The sequence below is a fragment of the Aegilops tauschii genome, chromosome 6, assembly GCF_002575655.3.
Source record: "Aegilops tauschii subsp. strangulata cultivar AL8/78 chromosome 6, Aet v6.0, whole genome shotgun sequence".
Taxonomy (NCBI): Eukaryota; Viridiplantae; Streptophyta; class Magnoliopsida; order Poales; family Poaceae; genus Aegilops; species Aegilops tauschii.
Genome location: NC_053040.3, coordinates 434,537,885 through 434,544,911, shown reverse-complemented (window position 1 = coordinate 434,544,911; position 7,027 = coordinate 434,537,885). Strand labels below are relative to the sequence as shown.

Genomic DNA, 7,027 nt, shown 5'->3' with positions numbered 1-7,027 from the left:
AGGCGGCGCGGGGTGCTGGGAGCGGGGCTCTCATGGTGCCTGGCGGCTGGAGTATTGCGGCGGCGGCTGCGGGTGGCAGATGGCGGCGGCGTCGCCCTGGCAGGTCGTAGCAGCGCCATGGGTAGGTCACGGCCCCTGCGTGTGGCACCTACGCGTCGCCAAGGGCGGCGCTGGTCATCGGATGCGGTGGGCGGCGGAGGTTCGGCGGCGGGGGGCAGTTCGCCGGGGAGTGGGCTCGGCGGCGGGTGGGAGGCTGGGCGGGGCGGCGGCAGATGGGAGGCTGGGCGGGGGTAGGAAGACCGGTCACGACGCGCGTGATCTGTTTTCGTCGAGGTGGGGGGGGAGAAGGTCGTGGATTTTGTAATGGGTCGTTCGGGAGGTTCTTCGTGGGCAAGTTGGGCCGGTATGATTTTCTCTGTTCAGATCTCGTCGGGCCCTATATAGGAAAATACATCCTACCACCTGGTGGTAATTACCCCACATATCTCATATACTACCATGTGGTACTATATATATTATTTTATTATTTTAAATATGTTCATATACTATATCTAAGATATTTCAAAGCAAGTTACGTGAAAAGTGTGCATATGAATCCATAGTTTTTTGTTATATTTGTGAAATACGTACATATTTGTACATAAAAAAGAGCATACTCAAAACATGGTACATACTACCCAAAAATTAGTATATATATACTACCTAATCATTGATATATACTACATACTACACGTAACTTGGGTAGTATGTACCATGTTTTATACCAAATGTAGGACAAATGTTTCCTACAAGCAGTGGTAGTTACCACCACTTGTGTTTTGTATGTTGTATGTAGTATCTGCCGAAACCAAGAGTATGTACGTGTAGTATGTAGTATATAACAATGATTAGCTAGTATATATACTAAGTTTTAGGTAGTATGTACCATTTTTTGAGTATGCTCTTTTTTATGTACAAATATGTACGTATTTCACAAATATAAAAAACAATGGGCTCATATGCAATTTTTTCATGTAACTTACTTTGAAATATCTTAGATATAGTATATGAACATATTTAAAATAATAGAATAGTATATATAGTACCACATGGTAGTATATAAGACATGTGCGGTAACTACCACCGGGACACCTAGGTGCCTGGGCACCTTGCCTATCCATCGTTGCATCGTGCTTAGCGACTGATTTGAAAACCAATATAAATGATTTAATTACTAGTTAATTTGGCAGGCTTTAATTCTTTAACCGTCCATGCATGCATGTCACATCATAGAAAAGGAAGGTCATTAAAATACCATAGTGAATAAAAATCAACATTTATTACCTCCTTATATAGCACTTATTTATTTGTAAAATAAATAACTACGTATGTAAATAGACGTGTATATTACGTAATTTCAGTAGTAAGTATACACGTACCCATCACATAATTGGGTATACACATACACATACCCGTACATGTACTTTATTTGAAAAGCACACGCGTATGTACATAATTTTTTTAGGGGTATATGCATACCCCGCGTATGTACATAATTTCTTTGCTAGGTATATGCGTACCCGTGTATGTATATAATTTCTTTTTTTGCAGGGTATGTATATAATTTCGTTAGTAGGTATATGCATACCCACATATGTATATAATTTCTTTTTTTTGCGGGGTATGTATATAATTTCGTTAGTAGGTATATGCATACCACGTATGTACATAATTCCGTTAGTAGGTATAAACATTTCCGCTATGTATATAATTTCTTTACTACCTAAAACCTAGAATAAATCATTAGATATATACGTAGCCGTATACGAACATAATTTTATTAGTAGGTATATATACCAAGGGTATGTTTATATTATTTGGATTCAGCGCACAATTTGTCGATATACATAATAAAAAAAATTGTCATGGATACCTCATGAAGGTATCGATTTTTATGTATACATGTATTCATCTGTGCATAGAAAATCCACAAGCCGGTGAGTTACATTGTGCGTACATAGTATACCTTAATCTAAAGAGGATGCATGTAATCATGTATATATCTTTCCTTTTTATTGTGTCATTCTCACTCCACCAATTAATGTGTGTTTTAATTTTATTCAAATCAATAAATGCAAATGGATGGACATGTGAGCTATTAAATGCTAGGTGCCTGGGCACCTAGGTGCCCCAAACAATTTACATATATATATATATATATATATATATATAGGTAAATTAACTGGGGCACCTAGGTGCTTGGGCACCTAGGGCATCAGCCGTTAGATCAACTCATCATCCTATCGAGATATATCGGGTTTACAACTGCCCAACCCACAACCCGTTAAAATCATTAAATACATTGGCAAGCACACGAATTTGGACGGGTTTTCAAAAATATTGCATGCGGATAAATTAATACCTATCATAATGTTTCGCATTATTCTGATGCTATTTAATTCGACCGTTTCCAAAAATAAAAGTTGCACTCTAATTTGATTGCTTTCCATAATATTAAAAATTAGCCAGTCATGATTCACACCTTTCAAAAATATTGCATGCGGATAAATTAGTACATATCATAATGTTTCGCATTATTCTGATGCTATTTAATTCGGCCGTTTCCAAAAATAAAAGTTGCACTCTAATTTGATTGCTTACCAAAAAAAGGGGCTCATGCACTGCCATAATTTGGCCGAGGAATTAAAGCGGGAGGAAATCAAAGCATCCGGCATGCATTACATACCTATACGTGATCCACTCTCCCTGATTCATTTCCTACATGCGCACACCCGGCTGATTTGACCTCTCCTTTGTCAGTCTTCCCCAAAAGCATACCCAGATCATCATCGGTCCATCGTTAATCTTCAGACGAGCATACCCAGGTGACGTCCCCCCTTCGTTTAGCTTGGCCATGGTAGCCAGTGTCACCTTCGTGGTCGCCGACTGTGGTCGTTTTTCTCCATCACAGCTATAGCAATTTACATATTTCTTTTCCATTTATAGGTATATTCATGCCTAGGTTACATAGGTGTGCTACCGCAAGAAGAAAGAAAATTCTTGGGGTTGGTCGTGGCAATATGGCTGCAGCTGCAGACCACGATGACGACTTCATGGAGCCACCGGTCAGGTCGTCATCACTTCCCGTAAAATATGTAGCGCCGATTTCTAGATGCACACCCATTTCAATTTCGTCCACCGTGAACGATTTTAACGATGAAAAGAAACGCTTAGTCAGGGAGATGAAGTTTGATGGAATTTGAAACTACCAGAAATCACAAACTCTCGTGAATTTAGTCACAACCTTCTATCTAGGGTATCCACTGAAGATATAGCAATTAGAATGGGTGATGGATCTCTTCTCTACTTCACTGATGGTGATGTTCACAAAGTTCTGGGTATCCCATTCACGGGAAAGGAGTTGCGAATTCCTTCCACGGAAGAAATCAATCACATCAAAAATATAATATGCATCCGACTGAACGTCCCGGAGTTTAAAAAAATCACGAGAACTGTACTAACTGATATTCTAAGCAAGAAACATGAAGCACCAATGTCGGATGATGAAGTTGCTGCCTTCAAGACTGCATTCATTCTACTTGTGATGACCAAATTCCTTGCGCCACAAACTTTGTTGGACAATATATGTCCGAGGTATTTTATGGCGCTCAAGAATTTGGATGACATACATAATTGGAACTGGGCAAGGTATGTCGTTAATGACATTATAGCAGCAGCGCGGGCATTGGCCAACAAGCTCACTGATGAAACAAAAGCCACCTATATAAATGGATGTGTCATATTTCTGCAGGTATTTACATTCTACATTCAGATATTCTACTCTGTACAAACAGCTTGCATGTAATTCCAGTTAATACTTACATTCTACATTCAGATATTCTACTTGGACAACCTGGAATTGGGTCCGCTAAGTCTCAAGCATGATTGCTTCCCACGAATTATGGCGTATGATAAACATGCAATAAAAGTACGAATGAGTATGGACCTCAAAGAGAAGAATCAGTACAAGCCAACCCAGTTTGGGATGATGAAGGTAGAAAACAATCTCATTGTTACATTATAGTGTGCGTATCGTAATGAATTAGGACCTATTTTTACATATTTATCTTCATTTTTTATGTCCTTACATGCATTATTTTTCTCTCAGCTACGTCCAAGAAGTGAAGTCTGTTACAGCAGACATACAATGGGTATGATGTCGGCTTTTCGAGCTGAAAGTGGCACTGTCCCATCAGAGATCAATCCTGATAATAGCAAGGTATTTTCATAATTCTCTAGTTATATTCGTTTAGCATACTGTCTGCAATCCAACATGTTGTGTATATATGTTTACAGATAGTTCAGCAAGCATTCCTGATTAGGGACAATTTGTCAGATGGAAATATAGATTCCTGCGCCAATGTACTTCGTCAAACTTCTCATGTTCAGCTGCAGCATCCCTCTGGTATTTCCTAAACTTTCATCCACTGATAGCAATTTTAATAAGTAATGGTTAATCTATTTCATTTCAGCTCTAGCTCAGATGCAATTTACGACCAACATACCGACAGCAAATAATCTGCATGCCAAAACATCAACATCAATGGGTACACCAGGTTCAAATGGATCACTCGATTTAAATCGGTCGGTTAAGAGTGAGCAAGAGACGAGCTTGAACCTGAACAAAACATACCCACGTCAATCATTGTGCGATATAGAGCCACCCTCCTTTGATCTCGGCATTGACCTAACACCAGTACAAGAATCAAAGAAAGGTATTACTTACATACATTTTCATTCCTTTCTCATTTACATTTCTTAATTACTTTTACTGCATACAGATTCTGCGGACTGTCGTCATCCTATCTCACCACGTTCTATGTCACGTGAGATAGCAGCATCTAGCTGCATTATTCTACAAGACATGTACGTTGAGAACAGCCAAGGAGAACTAAAGCATGTGTGTGGCATAAAACGAGAGTACCCTGAACCCAAACTCTTGGACTTCAGTCTTTCTACCCATAACAAACCTCAGCGTCAGCGTTTCAAGTATTCTATTAACTCTCCATTTGGTGACGCGGCCGCTGTACATTCTTGTCCAGAACACGTGATGAATGTATTAGTTAACTGGATTAAGAACTATCAGACTGAAGATGTATCCAGGTATTTCAACTTCATATTTTTTGGTCCATACCCAAAACCTCTGAAGCTCGCAATGTTTACTAATTATCCCCTACATCTAGCTCTACTTGGGTAGCTCATGTCAAGCCAACCGCGATCAAACTAACGGGGACAGACATCCATAATTTCATTGAAGGCAATGACAGAGTTGAGTATCCAACCGTGAGTCTTTACACTAGAAGGCTCATTCAACTGGATTTTGAGATGTATGGGGAAACTGACGCTTATGGAAAGCGCCACTTTATTGAGCCTGATTTTGGGGTTAGTTATCTTGTTATCCTGCTCCGCATATATGAATTTATTACCCAAACTTTTATTTACATAAGACTTTTGCAGGTTCATGCAATAGCTGGTGGAGACTGTTGGAACCCGGAATTGTTTCGACAACAGTTCACTGGTCCGCACCTCAAGTACAACGTCTCCAAGTGTGAAAATGTAAGAGTACAAATTTTGCTAAGCTACATTAGTGTGCTTTGTCTAACGGACGGGTATATGGTCACTGCAGATTCATGTTTCCCTATGCGATATTAAACACTGGTCTTGTTATACATTCGACTTGCATCGAAGAGTTATTTACATCCTTGACTCTAGTAAGCCTGAAAAGAGCGAGGATGTTAGGCAATACAGTAGGCATACTTGGATTGTACCTATGTTGGCTTCTGCCATGCAACAATGCTTGTCCCTGTTCTTCAGTGACTGGAAAGAAGATGTAACTACATGGGCTTATAAGGAACCTGTTGTGCCTACACACCGGTTTGAGTAAGAATTTCCTCTGCCTAACCTTACGTCTCATGATAATTCAAGATTTTACTGTTTTAATTACTACCGGTTACATCTAATTGTGCAGGGTTGAGAGTGGTGTTTATACTTTGGAGTTCATGAAGAATTGGAAGGGGACAGACGTCGCCAAAGAGCTCAATTCAGTAAGCCATCCATAATTTTTCTTAAGACATTTTCAATAAAAAAACTGTCATCCATGTGTTGCCTTACTTACTTCCTATCGTCAACCCAGGCTTGCATTGACAAGGTTAGGGCCAACATTCTACTGGACATTCTTACCATCAGAGATAATGTAGCGGCACTTCCAGATTTCGTCAAACAACTTGTGAGGCAATACGAGGATGGAGTAGTCGTGAAGAAATGAAGACTCTCTTATTACCTTTATTTCATCATTTACATAATTATATCGAACTTGTTTTCACTTTCGGAAAAAGTATTGACCATTCTATGTAATAAATACGACAATTTGCTTCATTTTATGTTCAATCTCTTCATACGTTCCCTTGGGTATCATGTTGTCGGTTCATATTCCCACGGACCTGTCCTGGGATTGTACTTTTTAGCGCCGACAGTTAAAATTCATACACGATGCTTCATACAAATTAGACTACAATTTTCTCCTATGTTCTGGATTTATACTTCAACTCATTTGGGTTTCCCATACTCCAATGAGATCAAAAACGAATATTACCTTCAGTTCCATACATACACTAAACCTTCTCTTCTAATACACAGCCGTCAAAAAATATCAAAGCAAAATGGTGCCACATTGATCATGGCGGGCTCAAATGGTAGCAACTGATCCAGTGTTGAGTTGACGGATCCATGAAAGCGGCGACCACCTTACTGACTACTATTTTACATTATTCTGCTCGAGTAACCAACATCCACACCAACGTCTCTTCAAATTATAAAAAACGAGTACTCACACTGCCATCGTACATTCATTGTCATTGTACATAACCAATATCGACACCTTCTATAGTGGTCACAGTAGTCAGTTCAATTTTTAACATAAAATGTCAGGCAAAGTATCATAGCAAACATCAATTTTAATATAGATTCAGCGACGATTCTTTAACTAGGT

General features: G+C 39.4%; 1 long non-coding RNA gene across 1 annotated transcript; it reads left to right on the top strand.

Moving 5' to 3' along the window:
* Positions 1-5,414: 5,414 nt before the first annotated feature.
* Positions 5,415-6,421, top strand: LOC123494276 (uncharacterized). Its single transcript, XR_012186882.1, has 3 exons — positions 5,415-5,919; positions 6,008-6,083; positions 6,173-6,421. It is a non-coding gene; the product is annotated as an uncharacterized lncRNA (long non-coding RNA).
* The last annotated feature ends 606 nt before the right edge of the window (positions 6,422-7,027 follow it).